Source organism: Macaca mulatta, chromosome 19 (genome assembly GCF_049350105.2).
Source record: "Macaca mulatta isolate MMU2019108-1 chromosome 19, T2T-MMU8v2.0, whole genome shotgun sequence".
Classification (NCBI taxonomy): domain Eukaryota; kingdom Metazoa; phylum Chordata; class Mammalia; order Primates; family Cercopithecidae; genus Macaca; species Macaca mulatta.
Genome location: NC_133424.1, coordinates 65,937,534 through 65,963,128, shown reverse-complemented (window position 1 = coordinate 65,963,128; position 25,595 = coordinate 65,937,534). Strand labels below are relative to the sequence as shown.

The following is a 25,595-nucleotide window of genomic DNA, read 5'->3' as shown; positions in this document are numbered from 1 at the left end:
TGGCTGTAATCCCAGCACTTTGGGAGGCTGAGGTAGGCGGCTCACATGAGGTCAGCAGTTTGAGACCAGTCTGGCCAACATGGCGAAACTCCTTCTCTACTAAAAAAAAATCCAAAAAGTAGCTGGGCATGGCAGCGTGTTTCTGTAATTCCAGCTACTCGGGAGGCTGAGGCAGGAGAATTGCTTGAACCTGGGAGGCGAAGGTTGTAGTGAGCCCAGATTGCGCCACTGCAGTACACCCTAGGCAACAGTGAGACTTCGTCTCAAAAATGAAAATAAAAAAAGAATAATAAAGAAAACTACAAATATTAGCTGGGGGTAGTGGTGAGCGCCTGTAATCCCAGCTTCTCAGAAAACTGAGGCAGGAGAATCACTTGAGCCCGGGAGGCGGAGCTTGCAGTGAGCAGAATTCCTGCCATTGCACTCCAGCCTGGGTCACAGAGCAAGACTCTGCCCCAAAGGAGAGGACCATTCAAACCCAAGAGATCTAGGTTGGAAGTGCCACCGCACTCTAGCCTGGGCAACAGACATCCTGTTGTAGAAAACAAAAACAAAAAGAGAACACCACCATCGGCCAAGTCTGATGATAAGCGTGCTCTGCAAATGTATTACCAAGATCAACATCAATTTAAACGTTGCTCTTCTCAAAGAGTAACCCTCTGAAAGGATGCACATTCTTTGTTTTCAGACAACAGAAAGTGCTTCCCTCTAAAGGGTCACAGCACGAGATCTTCTTGCGTCAGCACCATGGACATGGTGTTGGAATCCTCCCTGGCCTGGTTAAAACAGACACAAAAATAAAGATGCATTTTTGTGTCCTGTTTGCGTGTTTCCTGAATCCAAAACATAAACCCCTAACAGGATCATCTCCAGGTCCCATGCCTCAAAGGCTCAGCAGTTAGCCTTGTTCATCAAGAGGAATGTCTCCTAAGATTTTTCTCCAGAAAGAAAAACCAGTGCCGACTAGACATACCTTATCTTTAACCAAGATAACTGGGCTAAATCTCTAAAGAGCAATGGATTTTAAGCCAGGTGTTCACTTGAGTTCCTATACAGGAACACAGAGTCCCAATGGGAGCATCCTAAATGGAATCTAAGATGTCGAAGAATATACATTGTCACACACACAAACATTCCCCAGGATAGACCACAGGCTATACTGTAAAAGTGCCTCAATAAAATTTAAGCAGAAACACACAAGTAGGGGTGAGACATGGTGGCTCACACTACTAGTCGCACTTTAGGAGGCCGAGGTGGGAGGATCACTTGAGCTCAGGAGTTCAAGACCAGCCTGGACAACACAGTGAAACCTCATCCATACAAAAAATACAAAAGTTCGCCAGATATGGTGGTGTGTGGTGTGTGCCTGTAGACAGGAATTCAGAAGGCTGAGGTGGGAGGTGGAGGTTGCAGTGAGCTGAGATGGCACCACACTACACTCTAGCCTGGGCAATAGAGCCAGACCTTGTCTCAGAAATAACCAACCAATCAAATAAAACACACACACACAAAGAAACAAAAAATACCCAAGGTGATATCAGAATATTCTCTATATTTAGAACAGAATTTTATGTGTACATGGTATTATATGGAAGAATATGATAAAATATACATATTTTTGAGACCCTGTCTCACAGAAAGTTCCATACATTGTATGCCCACAGGAAGAATGATTCCTACACGAATTCTTTTTTTTTTTTTGAGACGGAGTCTCGCTCTGTCACCCAGGCTGGAGTGCAATGGTGCAATCTCCGCTCACTGCAAGCTCCTCCTCCCGGGTTCACGCCATTTTCCTGCCTCAGCCTCCCGAGTAGCTGGGACTACAGGCGCCCACCACCATGCCCGGCTAATTTTTTGTATTTGTAGTAGAGACGGGGTTTCACCGTGTTAGCCAGGACGGTCTTGACCTCGTGATCCGCCCGCCTTGGCCTCCCAAAGTGCTGGGATTACAGGTGTGAGCCACCGCGCCCGGCCACCTACACGAATTCTTGCTTTGGCAATGCACATAAAAAAAATTGGAATGACAGAGATTACCCTGGCCCCTGCACAAAAGTGACACTCAAATTCATGATGGTCCCGTCTTTAACTATCCGTTTTTATTTTTAAAATTTTATTATTTATTTTGTATAGTTGTGAGACAGAATCTTGCTCTGTGGCCCAGGCTGGAATACAATGGCGTGATTTCAGCTCACTGAAATCTCTCTTGGGTTCAAGTGAATTCTCCTGCCTCAGCCTCCTGAGTAGCTGAAATCACAGATGTGCACCACTGCACCCAGCTCATTTTTGTATTTTTAGTAGAGACGAGGCTTTGCCATGTTGGCCCCGTTGGGTCTTGAACTCCTGACCTCAGGTGATTCTCCCATCTCGGCCTCCCAAAGTGCTGGGATTACAGGTGTGTGCCACCACGCCTGGACTATGTTTTACTTTGTTGAGACCGAGACTCAGTTGCCCAGACTAAAGTGCAGTGGCGCAATCTCAGCTCACTGAAAGCTCAGCTTCCTGGCTTCAAGAGAGACTTCCGACTCAGCCTCCAGAGTAGCTGGGATTATACGTGTGCGTGACCACGCCTGGCTGATTTTTGTATTTTAAGTATGGACAGGGTTTCACCATGTTGGCCAGTGTGGTTTTGAACAACTGACCTCAGATGACCCTCCTGTCTTGGCCTCCTAAAGCGCTGGAATTACAGGTGGGAGCCACCATACCTGGACTAGTCCCATATTTAAAATAAGAAAAAAGAAAAAAAAAGATGTCCACACCTTAACAGCAAATCATTTGTTGTTCAAGTACATTTCAAACACATTGTTTATCTAAAATGCAAGTTTAACTGAGGGCTGGGGTGAACCAAAAAATGGTCCTTAATTTTCTTCCTGCCTGTGCATGGGTTAATATTTACATGTAGTCCCACCTACCAAGGACTGGGGAGGGGCAGAGGCAGGAGGATCTAAGCCCACTTTAGCCTGGACAGCATAGTGAGACCCCCCGTCTCATGCATTTATCTCCTGGTCATGCATCCAAGAGTTCAGCTTCATTTCCCCAATAAACACTGAAGCCCCATGCACTCCGCCTCCGTGCTCCTGCTGAGCCATGCACATCCCATCTGCAGGGGACACTGAGGTCCCTTCAACTCCACCTGACCCCACGTGAGGTTCTATCCCAGTGCCAGAAAAATTTCCATAAAGTAAAAGGTGGTGATGGCCGCGTGGTGTCTCATGCTTGTATTCTCAGCATTTTCAGAGGCCAAGATGAGGGGCTTACTTGAGGTCAGGGGTTGAGACCAGCCTGGCCAACCTGGCAAAACCCGTTTCTTCTAAAAAAAAAAAAAAAAATTCAAACGTAGCCAGGCGTGGTGGCAGGCACCTGTAGTTCCATCTACTCAGGAGACTGAGGCAGAACTGCATGAACCTGAGAGGCAGAAGCTGGAGTCAGCCAGGATCATGCCACCGCCCTCCAGCTGGGGTAACAACAAGACTCTATTTCAAAAATAAATGAATGAATAAAAAAGAAAAATACAAATATTAGCCGAGTGTGATGTCGGGCGCCTGTAATCCCAGCTATTCAGAAGCTGAGGCAGGAGAATCGCTTGAACCCAGGAGGTGGAGGTTGCAGTGAGCCAAGACCGCACCACTGCACGCCAGCCTGGGTCACAGAGCAAGACTGTCCCAAAAAGGAAGGCCATCTGAGCCCAAGAAACCTAGGTTGGAAGTGCCTCTGTACTCCAGCCTGGGCCACAGAGACCCTCAAAAACAAAACAGACTCCCAACATCCTCCAAGTCTGATGACAAGCATGCTCTGCAAATGCATGACCAAGATCAGCACCATCTTGAACGTGGCATTTCCCAAACAGCCACACTCTGAAGGGAAGCACTTTGTTTTTCCTCAGACAACAAACAGAAAGTGCTTTCTCTAGAGGGCCACAGCATGGGATCTTCCCACTCCAGCACTCTGCGTTCCTTGTTGGAATTTTCCTGGACCGGGTTAAAAGAGACACAAAATAAAGATGCATTTATTGGCCCTGTTTGCATATCTTCTGGAATCCAGAACATAAACCCCTAAAAGGACCATCTCCAGTTCTTTGCTTCAAAGGCTCAGCAGGTTAGCTTTGTTCATCAAGAGGCAATCCTCCTGAGTTTTGTCCCTAAAGAGAAAAAGGAATACCTACTACTCATACCTTACATTTAACCAAGAGAATTGGGCTGATGTTGAAGAATATACATTGTCACACACGCAAACACTTTCCAGGATAGATCACAGTCTAGGCTGACTGTAGAGGACCGCTTGAGATTAGGGGCGGTGGCTCATGCCCAGCTCTTTGGGAGGCCAAGGCTGTTGGATCACCTAAGGTCAGAAGTTTGAGACCAGCCTGACCAACATGGTGAAATCCCGTATCTACTAAAAACAAAAAAAAAAATTGGCTGGGAGGGGCGGTAGGCACCTGTAATCCCAGCTACCTGGGAGGCTGCAGTAGGACAATTGCTTGAACCCAGGAGGCGGAGGTTGAAGTGAGCCTAGATTGCACCACTGCACTCCAGCCTGGACCTCAAGAGTGAAACTCCATCTCAACAACAACAACAAAATAATAATAACTAGTAGGACACGATGGCAGGCATCTGTGTTCCCAACTATTCAGCAGGCTGAGGTGGGAGAACCGCTGGAACCTGGGAGACGGAGTTTCCGGTCAACAGAGATCCTCCTACTGCACTCCAGCCTGGACAACAGAGTGAGAATGCATCTCAAAAAAAATCAAAAAATAAAAAGAGCACCACTTCAGCCCAAGAGATCTCGGTTGAAGGTGCCACCCACTCCCGCCTGGGCAACCGAAAGCCTGTCTTGGAAAAAAACAAACAAACAGAACCCCAGGATCATGCAAGTCTAACGATAAACACACTCTGCAAATGTACCACCAAGGTCAGCAGCATCTTCACCGTTGCTTTTCTCACACAGTAACACTCTAAAGGGCTGCACGATCTTTTCTTAGAACACAGACAGTGCTTCCATTTAGAGTGTCACAGCATGAGGAGATCTTCTTGCTTCACTACTCTGGGTTTTTTTTTTTTTTCGAGACGGAGTCTTGCTCTGTCGCCGAGGCTGGAGTTCAATGGCACCATCTCGGCTCACTGCAAGCTCCACTTCCTAGGTTCAAGTCATTCTCACGCCTCAGCCTCCCGAGTAGCTGGGACTACAGGTGCCCGCCACCACGCCTGGCTAATTTTTTGTATTTTTAAATAGAGACGGGGTTTCACTGTGTTAGCCAGCATGGTCTCCATCTCCTGACCTCGTGATCCGCCCACCTCGGACTCTCAAAGTGCTGGGATTACAGGTGTGAGTCACCGCGCCTGGCTTTTTTTTTGTTTTGTTTTTTTTTGAGATGGAGTCTCACTCTGTCACCCAGGTTGGAGTGCAGTGGCACAATCTTGGCTCACTGCAACCTCTGCCTCCCGGGTTCAAGCGATTCTCCTGCCTCAGCCTCCCGAGTAGCTGAGATTACAGGTGCCCACCACCACACTGGGCTAATTTTTTTTTGTTGTTGTATTTTTAGTAGAGACGGATTTTCACCATGTTGGTCAGACTGGTCTCAAACTCCTGACCTGAGATAATCTACCCGCATCAGCCTCCCAAAGTGCTGGGATTACAGGCATGAGCCACCACGCCCGGCTTTATTTTGTATGTTTATTCATTTGTTTATTTTTTGAGACGGAATTTCACTGTGTCACCCAGGCTGACCATTTGAATCCAAGAGATATATCAGACATGTCACCGCACTGCAGCATGCGTAGCACAAAGCCTTAGAATAAAAAAGCAAAACCAAAACACAACCCCACCATGGTTCAAGCGTGATAAGCATGCACTGCAAATGTATTACCAAGATCAGCATCGACTTCAACGTTGCTTTTCTCAAACCGTAACCCAGCAAAGAGAAGCACTTTCTTTTCGTTTAGACAACAGAAAGGGCTTCCCTTTGTAGGGTCACAGCATGAGATCTTCTCGCTCCAGCACTCTGGGTTTCTTCTGGAAATTTTCCTCGACCTGGTCAAAATGGACACAAAAATAAAGATGCGTTTATTGGTCCCGTTTTCACGTTTTCTGGAATCCAGAACATAAACCGATACAAAGACCATCTCCACTTCCTTGCTTCGAACATTCAGCAGGTTAGCCTTGTTCATCAAGGGGCAATCTTCCTGAGTTCTGCCTTCAAAGAGAAAAAGCAACGCTTACTACATATACCTTATATTTTACAAAGAGAATTAGGCAGGATTTCTAGAGAACAGCAATGGATTTTGAGCCAAGTGTTCACTTGAGTTCCAGGACAGGGACACACAGTCCCAATGGGAGCATGTAAAATGGAATCTAAGATGTTGAAGAACAGACATTGTCTCACACACTAACATTCTCCAGCATAGACCACGTTATGCTGTAAAAGCTCCTCAATAACATTTGAACAGAGACACACAAGGACAGGTGGGGCACAGTGGCTCACACCTCTAACTGCAGCACTTAAGTAGGCCAAGGCTGGAGGATCACTTGAGCTCAGACACCAGCCTGGGAAACATCATAAAACCTCATCTGTAAAAATACAACAGTGAGCCAGGTGTCGTGGTGCATGCCTGTAGACACTAATTCAGGAGGCTGAGGTGGGAGGTGGAGGTTGCAGGAAGCCGAGATCACACCACTGCACTCCAGCATAGGTGACAGAGCCAGATCTTGTCTCAAAAACAAACAATGCACACACACAAACAACAAAATGCCCAAAGTGATATGAGTATTCTGTGTGTAGTATTTTGTGTGTGTATGATATTATATATGTAAGAATATATGAAGGCCAGCTGTGGTGCTGGAAAGCCAAAGTGGGCGGATCACCTGAACTCGGGAGTTCGAGACCAGCCTGACCAACATGGAGAAATCCCGTCTCTACTGAAAATACAACAAATTAGCTAGCCCTGGTGGTGTATGCGTATAACCCAGTTACTCAGGAGGCTGAGGTAGGAGAATGGCTTTAACCCAGGAGGCGGACATTGCGGGGCGCCGAGATCACACCATTGCACTTCAGCCTGTGCAACAACAGCAAAACTCAGTCTCAATAAAAGAAAAAAGAAAAAAAGAAACTTCCATATATTGTATGCCCACAGGAAGAGTGCTCCCTACACGTAAGTGCTTGCTTTGGCGGCATGCGTAAAAAAACTGGAATGACAAAAATTACCCTGGTCCCTGCGCAAAGGTTTCACCCAAATTCATGATGATCTCATATTTATCTATTTATTTTTATTTTTTAATGTTTAATGTTTATTTAATATCGTTTTATTTATTTAGAGATGGAGTTTTGCTCTTGTTGTCCAGGCTGGAATACAATGGCACAATCTTGGCTCACCGCGACCTCCGCCCCCCGGGGTTCAATCGATTCTCCTGCCTCTGCCTCCCCAGTAGCTGGGACTACAGGCATGTGTCACCATGTCCGGCTAATTTAGTAGAGACGAGGTTTCTGCATTTTGGTTAGGCTGGTCTTGAACTCCTGACCTCAGGTGATCCACCCACCTCAGCCTCCCAAAGTGCTGGGATTACAGGCGTGAGCCACTGTGCCCGGCCTGAGGTCCCTTTTAACTCTACCTGACCCCAAGTGAGGTTCTGTCAATCAGCGCCAGTATCATTTCCATGGAGTAAAACGTGTTGATGGCTCAGCGCAGTGGCTCACGCCTGTATTTTTAGCACTTTGGGAGGCTGAGGCGGGCGGATCACTTGAGGTCAGGGATTTGAGACTAGCCTGGCAAACATGATGAAACCCATTTTCTACTACAAAAAAAAACAAAAAACAAAAAACAAAAGGAGCAGCGCGTGGTGGCGGTGCTGAAAGGACCATCTCCAGTTCCTTGCTTCAAAGAATCAGCAGGTTAGCCTTGTTTAACATAGGACAATCCTCCTGAGTTCTGTGTCTGCTAAGAAAAAGCAATGCCTATTACACATAGCTTATATTTAACCAGGAGAATAGGTCAAGATTCCTACAGAATAGATTATGAGCCAAGTGTTCCTGGAGTTCCAGTCCAGGGACACATAGTCCCGATGGGAACACCCAAAATGGAGTCTACGATGTTGAAGAATATGCGTTGTCACACACACAAACATCCTCCAGGATAGACCACAGGCTTGGTCATACAAACTCAATAAAATCTGAACAGAAATACATAAGTACGTGGGGCGCGGGCTGGCTCCCACCTCTCATCCCAGCACATCAGGGGGCCAAGACGGGAGGATCACATGAGCTCAGGAGTTTGAGACCAGCCCCAGCAACATGGTGTAACCCCATGTGTATGAAAAACACAAAAGTTAGCCAGATGTGCTGGTGCGTGTCTGTAGACACTCATTCAGCAGGTTTAGGTGGGAGGTGGAGGTTACAGTGAGCTGAGATCGCACCACTACACTCCATCCTGGGCGACAGAGCCAGACCTTGTCTCAAAAATAACCAATCGGCTGGGTGCAGTGGCTGATGCCTGTAATCCCAGCACTTTGGGAGGCCGAGGCGGGCGGATCATGAGGTCAGGAGATCGAGACCATCCTGGCTAACACGGCAAAACCCCGTCTCTACTAAAAATACAAAAAAAAAAAAAAATTAGCTGGGCGTGGTGGTGGGCGCCTGTGGTCCCAGCTACTCGGGAGGCTGAGGCAAGAGAATGGCGTGAACCTGTGAGGCGGAGCTTGCAGTGAGCCGAGATTGCGCCACTGCAATCAAACAAACAAACAAAAACAACCAAACAAATAAAAAACACACACACGAAGAAACAAAAAAAATACCCAAGGTGATATCAGAGTATTCCCTGTATTTAAACAGTATTTTGTGTATGATTATATTATATATATATTATATTATATATATGTATATTTCTGAGATCCTGTGTCAAAGAAAGTTCCATATATTGTATTCTCACAGGAAAAATAATTCCTACACATAAGTGCTTGCTTTGGCAGGGCACATAAAAAAATTGGAATGACAGAGACTACACCGGCTGTTGCATAAACATGACACCCAAATTCATGATGGTCCCATATCTACCTACTTATTTTTATTTATTTAATTTTATTTCTATTATTTATTTATTTACTTATTTATTTATTTTTGAGATGGCATCTCACTCTGTGGCTCAGGCTGGAATGCAATGGCATGATTTCAGCTTACTGAAATCTCCTCCTCCTGGGTTCAAGTGATTCTCAGCCTCCGAGTAGCCGGAATCACAGATCTGTACCACTGCACCTAGGTAATTTTTGTATTTTTAGTAGAGAAGAGGCTTTGCCGTGTTGGCCCTGTTGGTCTTGAACTCTCGACCTCAGGTGATCCTCCTGTCTCGGCCTCCCAAAGTGCTGGGATTACAGGCATGTGCCACCGTGCCCGGCCTATTTTTTACTTTCTTGAGACTGAATCTCCCTCTGTTGCCCAGGCTGGAGTGCAGTGGCGCAATCTTAGCTCACTGAAAGCTCAGCCTCCTGGCTTCAGGAGCAGCCTCCAGAGTAGCCGGGATTACAGGTGTGCACAACCACGCCTGGCTGATTTTTCTATGGAAACAGACAGGGTTTCACCATGTTGGCCAGGCTGGTCTCAAACAACTGACCTTAGGTGATCCTCCTGTCTCAGCCTCACAAAGTGCAGGAATTACAGACAAGAGCCACCACATGGAGACTAGTCTCATATTTAAAATTAGGAAAAATAAACCAACAAACAGATATCCACACCTAACCAGTAAATCATTTGTAGTTCAAGTACATCTCAAATACATCGTTTATCTAAAATACAAGTTTAACTGGGGGCCGGGTGTGAATCAAAGAATAGTCCTTACTTTCTTCTTGCCTGTGCATGGGTTAATAGTCACATGCAGTCCCATCTACCAAGGACTGGGGAGGGGCAGAGGCAGGAGGATCCAAGCTCACTTTAGCCTGGGCGGCATAGTGAGACCCCGTCTCATTGCATAGATGACCTGGTCATGCACCCAAGATTTCAGCTTCATTTCCCCAATGAAAACTCAAACCCCACACACTCCACCTCTGTACTCTTGCTAAGCAGTGCACGTCCCATCTGTAATGGACGCTGAGGTCCCTTCAACTCCACCTGACCCCACATGAGGTTCTATCCCAGTGCCAGATAATTTCCATAAAGTAAAAGGTGTTGATGGCCATGCACCGTGGCTCACGCCTGTATTCTCAGCACTTTGGGAGGTCGAGGCCAGCGGGTCACTTGAGGTCAGGGGTTTGAGACCAGCCTGGCCAACATGGTAAAACCCCAAGTTTACTTAAAAAAAAAAAAAAAAAGAAAAAAAAATTCAAATAGTAGTCGGGTGTAGTGGCAGGTGCCTGTAATTCCAGCTACTCAGGAGATTGAGGCAGGAGAATTGCTTGAACCCGAGAGGCAGAGGTCAGGTTCATGCCACTGCCCTCCAGGCTGGGTGACAGCGAGACTCCATCTCAAAAATAAATAAATGAATGAATAAAAAAGAAAAATACAAATATTAGCCGAGTGTGATGTCAGGCGCCCGTAATCCCAGCTACTCAGGAAGCTGAGGCAGGAGAATCGCTTGAACCCAGGAGGTGGAGGTTGCAGTGAGCTGAGATTGCACCACTGTACTCCAGCCTGGGTCACAGAGCAAGACTGTGTCCCATAAAAGGACCATCTGAGCCCAAGAGACCTATGTTAAAAGTGCCTTTGTAGTCTCTCCTGGGCAACAGAGACCTTGTCGTAGAAAAAAACAAACAAATAAAAAACAAAAAAAGGAAAGCAAAACAGAAACAGACTCCCACCATCATCCAAGTCTGATGACAAGCATGCTCTGCAAATGCATGACCAAGATCAGCACCATCCTGAACGCTGCTTTTCCCAAGCGGTCACACTCTAAAAGGAAGCACTTTGTTTTCTCTCAGACAACAAACAGAAAGTGCTTCCCTTTGGAGGGTCACAGCTTGGGATCTCGCTCCAGCACTCTGGGTTTTTTGTTGAAATCTTCCTTGACCAGGTTAAAATGGACACAACAATAAAGATGCATTTATTGCTCCTGTTTGCCTGTTTTCTGTATCCAGAACATAAACCCCTAAAAGGACCATCTCCAGTTCCTTGCTTCAAAGGCTCAGCAGGTTAGCCTTGCTCATCAAGGGACGATCCTCCCGAGTTTTGTTCCCAAAGAGAAAAAGCAATGCCCAATACACATACCTTATCTTCAACCAAGAGAATTGCACTGAATTTCTAGAGAACAGCAATGGATGTTTGAGTCAAGTGTTCACTGGAGTTCCAGCCCAGGGACACACAGTCCCGATGGGAGCATCCAAAATGGAATCTACAATGTTGAAGAATATACATTGTTGCACACACAAACATCCTCCAGGATAGATCACAGGCTAGGCTGACTTAAAAGGACCACTTGAGATTAGAGGCGGTGGCTCACGCCTGTAATCCCAGTACTTTGGGAGGCCAACGCTAGTGATCACCTGAAAGCAGGATACCAGCCTGGCCAACATGGTAAAACCCGGTCTCTACTAAAAACATAAAAATTAGCTGGGTGGGGCAGTAGGCGCCTGTAATTCCAGCTACCTGGGAGGCTGAGGCAGGAGAATCACTGGAACCTGGGAGGCAGAGGTTGCAGTGAGCCTGGATCGTGCCAGTGCTCTCCAGGATGGGCAACAAGAGTGCAGGACATGATGGCGGGCTCCTAACTCCCAAGGATTTGGCAGGCTGATATGGGAGAATCACTGGAAGCTGGGAGGCAGAGTTTCTGGTGAGCAGAGATCCTGCTACCACTACACTCCCAACCAAACGAGAGCGCGTCTCAAAAAATCAAAAAATCAAAAGACCACTTCAGCCCAAGAGACCTCGGTTGGAGGTGCCACCCACTCCTGCCTGGGCAACAGAAAGCCTGTCCTGGAAAAATTTCAAATCAAAAACAGAACCCAGAACCCCACCAGCACCCAAGTCTGACGATAAACACGCTCTGCAAAAGTATTACCGTGATCAGCATCGACTCCACCGTTGCTCCTCTCAAACGGTAACACTCTAAAAGGATGCACGATCTTTTCTTTTAGACCACAGACAGTGCTTCCATCTAGAGGGTCACTGCATGAGTTCTTCTTTTATTTTGACACGGAATCTCACTCTGTCGCCCAGGCTGGATGCGGTGGTGCTATCTCGGCTCACACCAACTTCTGCCTCCTGGGTTCAAGCGATTCTCCCGCCTCAGTCTCCTGAGTAGCTGGGATTAGAGGCACCCACCACCACACCTGGCTAATTTTTTTGTTTGTTTTTTGGTTGTATTTTTAGTAGAGATGGATTTTCGCCATGTTGGTCAGACTGGTCTTGAACTCCTGACCTCAGATGATCTACCCACGTGGGCTTCCCACGGTGCTCAGATTACAGTCGTGAGCCACCGCGCCTGGCTACATCATACATTTTTGAGACCATATCTCAAAGAAAGCACCATATATTGTATGTTCATAGGAACAGTAATTCCTACACGTCAGTGCTTGCTTTGGCAGGGCACATAAAAAAAAATTGGAATGACAGAGATTAACATGGCCCCTGCACAAACGTGACAACCAAATTCATGATGGTCCCATATTTATCTATTTAATTTTTTAATTTTTATTTTGTTTTTTTTTTTTTTTTTTTTTTGAGACGGAGTCTCATTCTGTTACCCAGGCTGGAGTTCAGTAGCACGATCGCAGTTCACTGAAAGCTCAGCCTCCCGGCTTCAAGGGATTCTCCTGCCTCAGCCTCCTGAGTAGCTGGGATTAAAGGTGTGAACTACCACCATTCCGAGCTAATTTTTGTATTTTTAGTAGAGATGGGGTTTCTCCATGATGGCCAGGCTGGTCTCGAACAACTAACCTCAGGTGATCCACCTGCCTTGGCCTCCCAAAATGATGGAATTACAGGTGTGAGAGTTGCCATACCCAGCCTTTTCCGATATTGAAAATTACAGGGGGAAAAAAAAAGATGCCCACACCTAAATAGCAAATCATTTGTTGTTCAAGTACATCTCAAATACATTGTTTATCTGAAATACAAATGTAACTGGGGGTGGGGCGTGACTCAAAGAACAGTCCGTACTTTCCTCTTCCTGTGCATGGGTTAATAATAGTCACATATAGTCCCTGCTACTAAGGACTGGGCAGGGGCAGAGGCAGGAGGATCTGAGCCCACTTTAGCCTGGGCAGCATAGTGAGACCCCGTCTTGTTGCATAGATGACCTGGTCATGCACCCAGGAGTTCAGCTTCATTTCCCCAATGAAAACTCAAACCCCACACACTCCACCTCCGTGCTCCTGCTAAGCAGTGCACATCCCATCTGCAGGGACATTGGGGTCCCCTTCAACTCTACCTGACCCCACGTGAGATTCTGTAAACAAGTGCCAAAATAATTTCCACGGAGTAAAAGGTGTTGATGGCCAGGTGCAGTGGCTCATGCCTGTATTCTCAGCACTTTGGGAGGCAGAGACTGGTGGATCACCTAAGGTCAGGAGCTGAGACTAGCCTGGACAACATGGTGAAACCCCGTCTCTGCTGAAAATATAAAAATTAGGCCAGGCGTGGTGGCTCATACTTGTAATCCTAGCACTTTGGGAGGCAGAGGCAGGTGGCTCCCTTGCGGTCAGGGGTTTGAGACCAGTCTAGCCAACATGGTGAAATTCCATCTCTACTAAAAAAAAAAAAAAAAATACAAAAAGTAGCCAGGTGCGGTATTGGGCTCCCGTAATTCCAGCTACACAGGAGGCTGAGGCAGAAGAATTGCTTGAACCCGGGAGGCGGAGGTTGCAGTGATCACATCACTGCACTTCAGCCTGGGTGATAGAAAGAGACTCTGCCCCCTAAAAAAACCATTTGAATCCAAGAGACCTAGGTTGGATGTGGCACTGCAGTCCAGCCTGGGCAACAGAGACCCTGTCTTAGAATAAAAAAGCAAAACCAAAACAGACCCCCTTAATCATCCAAGTCTGATGATAAGCATGCTCTGCAAATGTATTACCAAGATCAGCATCAACTTCAACGTTGCTTTTCTCAAACCGTAACACTGCAAAGGGAAGCACCTTCTTTTCTTTTAGACAAGAGAAAGTGCTTGCCTTTGTAGGGTCACAGCATGAAATCTTCTTGCTCCAGCACTCTGGGTTTTTTGTTGGAATTTTCCTTGCCCAGGTTAAAATGGACACAAAAATAAAGATGTATTTATTTGCCCTGTTTGCATGTTTTCTAGAATCCAGAACATAAACCCCTATATAAAGACTATCTCCAGTTCCTTGCTTCAAAGAATAAGGAGGTTAGCCTTATCCCTAATCTCAGCACTTTGGGAGACCGAGGGGGGCGGATCACCTTAGTTCAAGAGTTCAAGACCAGCCTGCCCAACATGGTGAAACCCCGTCTCTACTAAAAATACACAAAAATTAGCTGAGCGTGGTGGTGTGTGTCTGAAAATCCCAGTTACCCTGGAGGCAGGGAAGGAGAATCACTGGAACCCGGGAGACAGAGGCTGCAGTAAGCTGAGATTGCGCTACTGCATTGCAGCCGGGGCGACAGAGCAAGACTATCTCAAAAAAATAAAAATAAATAAAAATAAAAAATATTTAGTGTCAGGGACAAGGAGATTCAATTAAAAAGACACAAATAAATAGAAAAAATACGAAAATTGTATTAATATTGACATCCATTGGGGATTACAGAATAGACTGCATAGATGTGGAGGCCTACATTTTTTTGTTGTTTTGTTTTTTTTGTTTTGAGATGGAGTCTCGCTCTGTCGCCCAGGCTGGAGTGCACCTGTGCAATCTTGGCTTACCGCAAGCTCTGCCTCCTGGGTTGAAGCGATTCTGTTGCCTCAGCCTCCTGAGTAGCTGGGATTACAAGCACGCACCACCACGCCCACCTAATTTTTGTATTTTTAGTAGAGATGGGGGTTCACCATGTTGGTCAGGCTGGTCTCGAACTCCTGACCTCATGATCAGCCTGCCTCGGCCTCCCAAAGTGCTTGGATTAAAGGTGTCAGCCACCACGCCCAGCCCTTACTCTCCTAATGAAGGAAACATGGTTTGGATTAATTAAACTAAACTGATGAGACGTCTGTGTTTGAAGTGACCAACCCAAATGGAGCCTCTGGAACCAGGTGCCATGTAATCTGTGTCTTTAAAGAGATGGGATCATGCTATGTGGCCCAGGCTGGAGTGCAGTGGTTATTCAAAGGTGTGATCAGTGCATGTTATAGCCTGGAAATCAAAGAAAGGACCCTTCCACCCTAGCCTTTGCAGTAACTGGGACTCTGTGTGCCCCAGGATGCCTGGCTGTGTCCCCTGTCTTTGAAATGGGTCATCAGGAAAAGGTGGCTTACACATTGAGAATCACTTAAGTGCAGTTGAGACCATCCCGGGCAAAAGAGACCCCATCTCTACCAAAAATTAAAACCTGAGCCCAGTCTGGTGGCACGCTCCATGAGGTCGGGAGTTCGAGACCAGCCTGACCAACATGGAGAAACCCCGTCTCTACTAAAAATACAAAATTAGCCGGGCGTGGTGGCACATGCCTGTAACCCCAGCCACTAGGGGGCCAAGGCAGGAGAATCACTTGAACCTGGGAGGTGCAGGTTGCGGTGAGCCGAGATCGCGCCATTGCACTTCAGCCTGGCCAACAAGAGCGAAACTCCATCTCAAATAAAATAAAATAAATAAAACAAAACGAAACAAAATAAAATAAAATAAAATAATAGAGCAAAACTTGGCCCCAAGAGATCTAGGTTGGAGTGCTATCCCTCTCCAGCCTGGGCAACAGAGACTGGTCTTGGAAAAAAACAAAACCAAAACAGAACCCCATCATCGTCCAAGTCTGATAAGCATGCTCTGCAAATGCATTACCAAGATCAGCATCAACTTCAACGTTGCTTTTCTCAAACCGTAACTCTCTAAAGAGAAGCGCTTTGTTTTCTTTCAGACAACAGAAAGCGCTTCCCTCCAGAGAGTCACAGCATGAAATCTTCTCGCTCCAGCACTCAGGGATTTTTGTTGAAATTTTCCTTGACCAGGTTAAGATGGACACAAAAATACAGATGCATTCATTAGCCCTGTTTGCCTATTTTCCGGAATCCAGCACATAAAGGACAATCTCCAGGCTCAGCAGGTTAGCCTTGCTCATCAAGGGGAATCCTCCTGAGTTTTGTCTCCAAGGAGAAAAAGCAATGCCCACTACACATACCTTATCTTTAACCCAGAGAATTGAGCTGGATTTCTAGAGAACAGCAATGGATTTTGAGTCATGGTCACTTGAGTTCCAGCACAGGGATACACAGTCATGATGGGAGCATCCAAAATGGAATCTAAATTTGCCGAGCGTGGTGGTACTCACCTGTAATGCCAGCTACTCAGGAGGCTGAGGCAGGAGAATTGCTTGAACCCGGGAGGCGGAAGTTGCAGTGAGATGAGTTCATGCTACTGCACTCCAGCCTGGGCGACAGAGCGAGACTCTCAGAAAAAAAAAAAAAAGAATATACATTGTCGTACACACAAACATTCTCCAGGATAGAGCACTGCCTAGGCTGTAAAAGCTCCTCAATAACATTTGATACAGAAGTACGGGTGGGGTGCAGTGGCTCACACCTCTAATCCCAGCACTTTAGGAGTCGAAGGCGGGAAAATTACATGAGCTCAAGAGTTCAAAACCAGCCCGCCCAACAGGGCAAAACCTCATCTGCAAAAATACAAAAGATAGCCAGGTCTAGTGGTTCATGCCTGTAGACACGAATTCAGGAGGCTGAGGTGGGCAGTAGAGGCTGCAGTGAGTTGAGGTCACAAGACTGCACTCCAGCCTGGGCAACAGAGCCAGATTGTGTCTCAAAAAAAAAATACACAAACAAAAACTCCAAAGTGATAAAGAGTATTCTCTGTGTGTAGAAGACTACTTTGTGTGTACGAATTATACACAGAAGATTATATGATGCCATGTATATATTTTGGAGACCCTGTCTCAAGAAAAACAAAGTTCCATATACTATATGCTCACATAAAGAATAATTCCCACATATTAGTGCTTGCTTTGACAGCACACATAAAAAATGAATGGAGCGACAGAGATTACCACGGCCCCTGCACGGAGGTGACGCCCAAATTCATGACGGGTCCCATATTCAAAATTAGGAAAAAAGGCCAAGTGTAGTGGCTCATGCCTGTAATCCCAGCACTTCGGGAGGCCTACGTCAGCAAATCACCTGAGGACAGGAGTTTCAGAACACAGCCTGGCCAACATAGAGAAACTGTCTCTAAAAAAAACATACAGAAGACAAAATAACTGGCGTGCAGATAGGCGTCTGCAATGCCAGCTACTTGGAAGGCTGATGTTGCAGTGAGCTGAGATCGTACCACTGCAGTCCAGCCTTGGAGACACAGTGAGATTCTGACTCCAAAAAAAAAAGAGAGAATTGTTTGAACCCAAGAGGCAGAGATTGCAGCGAGCCGAGATCATGCTACTGCACTCCAAACTGGGTGACAGGGCAGGAGTGTCTCAACAAGTCAAAGACAGAAACAAAGAATGGGACTTGCTTTCTTCTTGCCTGTGCATGGGCTCACTTAAGGAGACTAGGCTAGCCAACATGTGGAAACCCTGTCTCTACTGAAAAAATACAGAAATTAGCCGGACGTGTTGGTGGGCATCGATAATCCCAGGTACTTGGGAGGCTGAGACAGGAGGATCACTTGAACCTGAGAGGAGGAGGTGGCCGTGAGCAGAGACTGTGCCACTGCACCTGGGCAAGAGCGAGATTCTATCTCAACAATAAATAAATAAATACAGAAAATAGCCGGGCGTGCTGGCTCATGCCTGTCATCCCAGCTGCTTGGGAGGCTGGGTCAGGAGAATGGCTTGAACCTGGGAGGCAAAAGGTGCAGTGAGCAGTGTTACTGCCAATGTAGTCCAGCCTGGGTCACAGAGCGAGACTGTCCCAAAAAAGAGGACCACTCGAGCCCAAGAGATCTAGGTTAAAAGTGCCACCACACTCCAGCCTGGGCAATAGAGACCTCGTCTTAGAAAAAATCAAAACAGCCGGGTACTGTGGCTCACACCTGTAGTCCCAGGACTTTGGGAGGCCGAGGTGGGTGGATCACCTGAGGTCAGGAGTTCGAGACCAGCCTGACCAACATTGAGAAATCCCACCTCTACTAAAAATACAAAATCAGCTGGGTGTGGAAGGAGATGCCTATAATCCCAGCTACTTAGCAGGTTGAGGCAGGAGAATTGCTTGAGCCCGGTTGGCGGAGGTTGTGGTGAGCCGAGATTGCGTCACTGCACTCCAGCCTGGGCAACAAGAATGAAACTCCATCTCAAGAAAAAGAAAAAAGAAAAAAAAACCAAAAAACGAAAAACAGACGCCCACCATCATCCGAGTCTGATGACAAGCATTGCTCTGCAAATGCATGACCAAGATCAGCACCAACTGCAACGTGGCTTTCCCAAACGGTAACCCTCTAAAAGGAAGCACTTTCTTTTCTTTCAGACCACAGAAAGCGCTTCCCTCTAGAGGGTCACAGCCTGAGACCTTCTACCTCCAGCACCGTGGATTTTTTGTTGGACTCTTCCTTGCCCGGGTTAAAATGGACACAAATATTAAGATGCATGTATTTGCCCTGTTTGCACATTTTCTGGACTCCAGAACATAAACCCCTAAAAGGACCATCTCCAGTTCCTTCCTTCAAAGAATCAGCAGGTTAGCCTTGTTCATCAAGGGGCAATCCTCCCGAGTTTTGTTCCCAAAGAGGAAAAGCAATGCTGACTACACATACCTTATCTTTAACCAAGAGAACTGGGCTGGATTTCTAGAGAACAGCAAGGGATTTTGAGCCAACTGTTCGCTTGAGTTCCAAGACAGGAGCACACAGTCCCCATGGAGGCATCCAAAATGGAATCTAAGATGTGGAAGAATATACATTGTTGTGGGCACAAACATCCTGCAGGGCAGACCACAGGATACCCCCCGTAAAAGCTCTTCAGTAAAATCTAAGCAGAAACACACAAGTACTGGTGGGGCACGATGGCTCACACCACTAATCCCAGCACTTTAGGAGGCCACAGCGGAAGGATCACCTGAGCTAAGGCGTTCAAGACCAACCTGGGCAACATGGTGAAACCACATCCGTTAAAAAAAAAAAAAAAAAAGGCCAGGTGTGGTGGTGCATGACTGCAGAGGCGGTGGTGGGAGCTGGAGGTTGCAGTGAGCCGAGATCGCACCAGTGCACGCCAGCCTGGGCGACAGAGGGAGACTCTGTCTCTCAAATGAATAAAATAATAATAATAATGATATATAAAAATTAGCCGGGTGTGGTGGCACATGCCTGTAATCCCAGCTGCTCGGGAGGCTGAGGCAGGAGAATCGCTTGAACTCAGGAGGCAGAGGTTGCAGTGAGTGAAGTTCCTGACACTGCACTCCAGCCAGGGCCACAGAGCAAGACTCTGTTCTAAAAAAGAGGGCCACTTGAACCCAAGAGATCTAGGTTGGAGGGGTCACCACACTCCAGCCTGGGCAACAGACACCCTGTCTTAGAAAAAAAAAAAAAACAAACCCCACAAAACCCCAACATCCAAGTCTGATTATAAGCATGCTCTCTAAGATCAGTGTGAACCTCAACATGGCTTTTCTCAAAGAGTAATCCTCTAAAAGGAAGCGCTTTCCCTTCTTTCAAGCAACAGAAAGTGCTTCCCTCTAGACGGTCACAGCCTGAGCTCTTCTTGCTCCAGCACTGTGGGTTTTTTGTTGGAATTTTCCCTTCACCAGGTTAAAATGGACACAAAAATGAGGACGCATGTATTGGCCCTGTTTGCGTGATTTCTGGAATCCAGAACATAAACCCCTAAAAGGACCATCTCCAGTTCCTTGCTTCAAAGGCTCAGCAGGTTAGCCTTGTTCATCAAGGGACGATCCTCCTGAGTTCTGTCTACAGAAAAAGCAATGCCTACAACACATACCTTACGTTTAACCATGAGAATTAGGTTGGATGTCTAGAGAACAGCAATGGATTTTGAGCCAAGTGTTCACTTGAGTTCCAGGACGGGGCACACAGTCCTGATGGGAACATCCAAAACGGAATCTACGATGTTGAAGAATATACATTGTTGGCCGAGCGCAGTGGCTCACGCCTGTAATCCCAGCACTTTGGGTGGCTCACTTGAGGTCAGGGGTTTGAGACCAGCCTGGCCAACATGGTGAAACCCATTCTCTACAAAAAAATAAAATAAAAGTAGCCGGGCATGGTGACGGGTGCCTGTGATTCCAGTTACTCAGGAGGCTGAGGCAGGAGACTTGCTTGAACCCAAGAGGCAAAGGTTTGAGTGAGCCAAGGGTCCTGCCACTGTCCTCCAGCCTGAGTGACAGTGACACTCCGTCTCAAAACAAATAAATACATGAATAAATAACATGCAACTATTAGCCAGGTGTGGTGTGAGGCACCTATAATCCCAGCTACTCAGGAATGTGAAGCAGAAGAATCGCTTGAAACTGGGAGGCAGAGGTTGCAGTGAGCCGAGATCGCATCACTATACTCCAGCCTGGGTCACAGAGCAAGACTGTCTGAAAAAAGAGGACCATCTGAGCCCAAGAGACCTAGGTTGGAAGTGCCACCACACTACAGCCTGGGCAACAGAGACCCAGTCTTAGAAAAACAACAATAACAACCAAACAGGACCCCACCATCCTCCATGTCTGATTATAAGCCGTCTCTGCAGTTATTACCAAGATCAGCATCAACTTCAGCGTTGCTTTTCTCAAAACGGTAACACTCGAAAGGGAAGTGCGTTTTCTTTTAGGCAACAGAAAATTCTTCCCTTTGGAGAGTCACAGCCTGAGATCGTCTTGCTCCTACACTCTGGGATTTTTGTTAAAATTTTCCCTGACCAGTTTAACTGGACACAAAACATAAAGATGCATGTATTGCCCCTGTTTGCCTGTTTTCTGGAATCCAGAACATAAACCCCTAAAACGACCATCTCCAGTTCTTTGCTTCAAAGGCTCAGCAGGTTAGCCTTGTTCATCAAGGGACAACCCTCCTGAATTTTGTCCCCAAAGACAAAAAGCAATGCCCAATACACATACCTTATTAACCAAGAGAACCGGGCTGGATTTCTAGAGAACAGCAATGGGTGGAGAGCCAAGTGTTCACCTGAGTTCCAGCACAGGGACACACAGTCCTCATGCGAGCATCCAAAATGGAATCTAAGATGTTGAGGAGGCCGGGCATGGTGGCTCACGCCTGTAATGCCAGCACTTTGGGAGGCCGAGGCGGGTGGATCACCTGAGGTCAGGAATTCAAGACCAGGCCTGGCCAACATGGCAAAACTCTGTCTCTACTAAAAATACAAAACTTAGCTGGTTGTGCTGGTGGGTGTCTGTATCCCAAGTACTCAGGAAGCTGAGGCAGGAGAATCTCTTTAACCCGGGAGGCAGAGGTTGCAGTGAGCCTGGGTGACAGGGCAAGACTCAAAAATAAAAAGAAAGAAAGAAAGAATTTGGGTGAATGGTAAGAAGAAGAGCTGCCCATGCATCCCACCTGTTACTGGGGAGCCTCTTCTACGGTTCTCAAGGTTTTTGCGGACGTATCTGTGGTTTTGTCCCATGTGATGTTTATCACTGCCACTAAGACTCATCTTGTCTACAATAGTTTATTTCTTATAATAGCCACAGCAAACATTTCACAGCTTACCAGGCAACTGGCATTTAGATGCGAGGTGTCGCCTGTTGAAATGGTACTTTGGAATCATTAGCTGAAGAAAATAGTATAAACAGGGCAGCTGCAGTCAAAGAAGTCACGGGGGTTGGCCTTAGTGGGTGATGGTTGAATCCACTATACCATTCCTGCAGAGAAAGCAGGTCTATTCCGAGAAACCGTGGGAAGTCGTTGGAGAGAAAAATATTTCAGTGTCAAGGACAAGCAGATTAAACTAAAAAGACACAAACAGGAAAACAAGAAAATTGTTAATATGGGCATCCATTTGAGATTACAAATTAAGACCGGATAGACTTGAAGGCTTACTTACCTTTTTTTTTTTTTTTTTTTTTTAAAGTCAGAGTCCAGCTCAGTTGCCCAGGATGGAGGGCAGTGGCACAATCTCAGCTCACTGCAACCTCTGCCTCTCAGGTTCAAGCCGTTCTCCTGCCTCCAGAGCAGCTGGGGTTACAGGTGCCCGCCACCACGCCCGGCTAATTTTTGTATTGTTAGTAGTGACGCGGTTTCACCATCTTGGCCAGGCTGGTCTTGAACTCCTGACCTAAGGCGATCTGCCTGCCTCGGCCTCCCACAGTGCTGGGGTTACAGGCATGAGGCACCATGCCCCGGCTACTTACTCTCTTAGTGAAGGAAATGATTTGGATTGATTACACTAAATTGATGGGAGGCCAATTTCAAATAACGAACCCAGATGGGGCCTCCGGAACCAGGTACCATGTAATCTATGTTTTTAAAGAGATGGGGTCTTGCTATGCTGGCCCAGGCTGGAGTGCTGTGGCTATTCAAAGGTGTGATCTGTGCATGGTATAGCCTGGAAATCAAACGACCCTCCGACCCCGGCATCTGCAGCGGCGTGATGCCTGGCCATGTCAACTATCTTTGAAATGGGTCATCAGGACGAGGTGGCTCACACGTGTAGGATCTCATAAGCTGCAGAGATGAGACGATCCTGGGCAAAAGACACCCCAACTCTACCGAACATTTAAAACTGAGCCAAGTGTGGTGGCACGCACTACTTGGGAGGCTGACTCAAGAGGGCCACTAGAGGCCGGGCGCGGTGGCTCAGGCCTGTAATCCCAGCACTTTGGGAGGCCAGGGAGGAGGACCACTTAAGGTCAAGAGTTGAGACCAGCCTGGCCAACATGGTGAAACCTTCCTTGTCTAAAAATACAAAAAGCAGGGCGTGATGGTGGGTGCTCATAATCCTAGCTACTTGCGAGGTTGAGGTGGGAGAATGTCTGGAACCTGGGAGCCTGTAGTTGCGGCAAGCGATCCTGCCCCCGTACTCCAGCCTGGGCGACAGAGTGAGACTCCGTCTCAAAAAATAATAAAATAAAAGATCACTTGAGCCCAAGAGATCTAGGTTGGAAGCGCCACCGCACTCCAGTCTGGGCAACAGAGACCCTGTCTTAGAAAAAAACACAACAAAAACAGAAGCCCACCATCCTCCAAGTCTGATGGTAAGCATGCTCTGCAAATGTATTACCAAGATCAGCACCAACTTCAATGCTGCTTTACTCAAACCGTAATCCTCTAAAGGGGAGCGCTTTGCTTTCTTTCAGACAACAGAAAGTGCTTCCCTCTGGAGGGTCACAGCCTGACATACTCTTGCTTCAACACTGGTTTTTTGTTGTTGTTGGAATTTTTTTGACCAGGTCAAAATGGACACAAAAATAAAGATGCAGTTATTGGCCCTGTTTGCATATTTCCCGAAATCCAGAACGTAAACCCCTAAAAGGACCATCTCCAGTTCTTTGCTTCAAAGGCTCAGCAGCCTTTGAAGCAAAGGCTTAGCCTTGTTTATCAACGGACAATCCTCCTGAGTTTTGTCCCTAAAGAGAAAAAAAGCAATGCCTACTACATATACCTTATCTTTAACTAAGAGAATTGGGCTGGATGTCTAGAGAACAGCAACGGATTTTGAGCCAAGTGTTCACTTGAGTTCCAGCCTAGGGGCACACAGTCCCAATGGGAGCATCCAAAATGGAATCTAAATTAGCCGGGCATGGTGGCGCACGCCTGTAATCCCAGCTACTCAGCAACCTGAGGCAGGAGGACTGCTTGAACCCAGGAGGCAGAGGTTGCAGTGAACCAAGATCATGCCATTGCACTCCAGTCTTGGTGACAGAGTGAGACTCTATCTCAGAAAAAAAAAAGAAAAGAAAAGAATATACATTGTCATACACACATTCTCCAGGATAGACCACTGCCGAGGCTGTAAAAGCTCCTCAATAAAATTTGAAAAGAAATACGCAGGTACAGGTGGGGTGCAGTGGCTCACACCTGTAATCCCAGCACTTTAGGAGTTGGAGGTGGGAGGATCACTTGAGCTCAGGAGTTCAAGACTAGCCTGGGTAACATGGTGAAACCTCATCTGTCCAAAAATACAAAGGTTACCGCGTGTGGTGGTTAATGCCTGTAGAGACTAATTCAGGAGGCTGAGGTGGGAGGTAGAGGTCGCTATGAGCCGACGTCACGTCACAACACTGCACTCCAGCCTAGGTAATAGAGCCAGATTGTGTCTCAAAAAAATTTTTAAAAATACACAAACAAAAGACAACCCCGAAGTAATATGAGTATTCTCTGTGTTGGCCAGGTGCAGCAGCTCACGCCTGTAATCCCAGCACTTTGGGAGGCCGAGGCGGGTGGATCACAAGGTCAGGAGTTCGAGACCAGCCTGGCCAAGATGGTGAAACCCCATCTCTACTAAAAATACAAAAATTAGCTGAGCGTAGGCATGGGCGCCTGTAATCCCAGCTATTTGGGAGGCTGAGACACGAGAATCACTTGAACCCGGGAGGCGAAGCTTGCGGTGAGTCAAGATCTCACTACTGCACTCCAGCCTGGGCGACAAAGCGAGACTCTGTCTCAATTAAAAAAAAAAAAAAAAAAAAAAAAAAAAAAAAAAAGTACTCTCTGTGTGTAGAAGACTATTTTGTGTGTATATAATTATATACAGAGGATTATATGAAATTAGACCCTGTCTCATAAAAAGGAAGTTCCATATACTGTATTCTCACATAAAGAATAATTCCTACACCTAAGTACTTGCTTTGACAGCACACATAAAAAATGAATGGAGTGACAGAGATGACCACGGCCCCGGCCCAGAGGTGACACCCAAATTCATGATGGGTCCCATATTCAAAATTAGCAAAAAAGACCCACACTAAGGTCTTTAGGAGGCCCAAGCAGGCGATTCACCTGAGGTCTGGAGTTTGAGAACAGCCTGGCCAACATGGTAAAACCGTCTCTAAAAACATAGAAGACAAAATAACCAGTATGGGTGTACACCTCTGCAATCCCAGCCTGGGAAACACGTCGAAACTCTGACTCCAAAAGAAAAAGAGAATTGCTTGAACCCACGGGGTGGAGGTTGCAGTGAACCGAGATCACACTACTGCACTCCAGCCGGGGAGACAGAATGAGATTGTCTCAATGAGTCAAAGACAGAAACAAAGAACAGGCTTTGCTCTCTTGTTGATGGTACCTGGATTCACTTAAGGTCAGTCATTGGAGACCAGCCTGGCCAACATGGTGAAACCCCATCTCTATTAAAAATACAAAAATTGGCCGGGCGCGGTGGCTCAAGCCTGTAATCCCAGCACTTTGGGAGGCCGAGACGGGCGGATCACGAGGTTAGGAGATCGAGACCATCCTGGCAAACACGGTGAAACCCCGTCTCTACTAAAAAAAAAAATACAAAAAACTAGCCGGGCGTGGTGGCGGCGCCTGTAGTCCCAGCTACTCGGGAGGCTGAGTCAGGAGAATGGCGGGAACCCGGGGGGCGGAGCTTGCAGTGAGCTGAGATCCGGCCACTGCACTCCAGCCTGGGCGACAGAGCCAGACTCCGTCTCAAAAAAAAAAAAAAATACAAAAATTAGCCGGTGTGGTGG

The 25,595-nt window shown here is 46.8% G+C and overlaps 1 protein-coding gene and 8 non-coding genes across 11 annotated transcripts in view; 1 reads left to right on the top strand and 8 right to left on the bottom strand.

The window, feature by feature from the left end:
- The window catches only part of NDUFA3 (NADH:ubiquinone oxidoreductase subunit A3), a 427,160-nt gene that overhangs the window by 372,365 nt on the left and 29,200 nt on the right, over nt 1-25,595 (bottom strand). The window contains exon 1 of one of the 3 annotated variants that reach the window (XM_077981791.1): nt 13,932-13,935. The exons of 1 other annotated variant lie outside the window; for it this stretch is intronic. The gene's annotated coding sequence lies outside the window, so the exon portion shown is untranslated. Of the gene's footprint in view, nt 1-7,374; nt 7,379-13,931; nt 13,936-25,595 lie in introns of those variants that run through there. One more of the 3 variants, XM_077981772.1, reaches the window with a different exon arrangement.
- On the bottom strand, nt 3,835-3,924 carry MIR520G (microRNA mir-520g). The gene has a single exon (NR_032583.1). It is a non-coding gene; the product is annotated as a microRNA mir-520g (primary transcript).
- Nucleotides 5,891-5,977, bottom strand: MIR518A-1 (microRNA mir-518a-1). Its single transcript, NR_032567.1, has one exon. It is a non-coding gene; the product is annotated as a microRNA mir-518a-1 (primary transcript).
- On the bottom strand, nt 10,845-10,935 carry MIR519D (microRNA mir-519d). Its single transcript, NR_032576.1, has one exon. It is a non-coding gene; the product is annotated as a microRNA mir-519d (primary transcript).
- Nucleotides 11,997-12,082, bottom strand: MIR517A (microRNA mir-517a). The gene has a single exon (NR_032565.1). It is a non-coding gene; the product is annotated as a microRNA mir-517a (primary transcript).
- Nucleotides 12,477-12,579, top strand: LOC114674241 (U6 spliceosomal RNA). Its single transcript, XR_003725257.1, has one exon. It is a non-coding gene; the product is annotated as a U6 spliceosomal RNA (small nuclear RNA).
- On the bottom strand, nt 14,013-14,097 carry MIR524 (microRNA mir-524). Its single transcript, NR_032717.1, has one exon. It is a non-coding gene; the product is annotated as a microRNA mir-524 (primary transcript).
- Nucleotides 15,878-15,978, bottom strand: MIR518C (microRNA mir-518c). Its single transcript, NR_032569.2, is given in 1 exon segment — nt 15,878-15,978. It is a non-coding gene; the product is annotated as a microRNA mir-518c (primary transcript).
- MIR518B (microRNA mir-518b) lies at nt 23,218-23,300 on the bottom strand. Its single transcript, NR_032568.1, has one exon. It is a non-coding gene; the product is annotated as a microRNA mir-518b (primary transcript).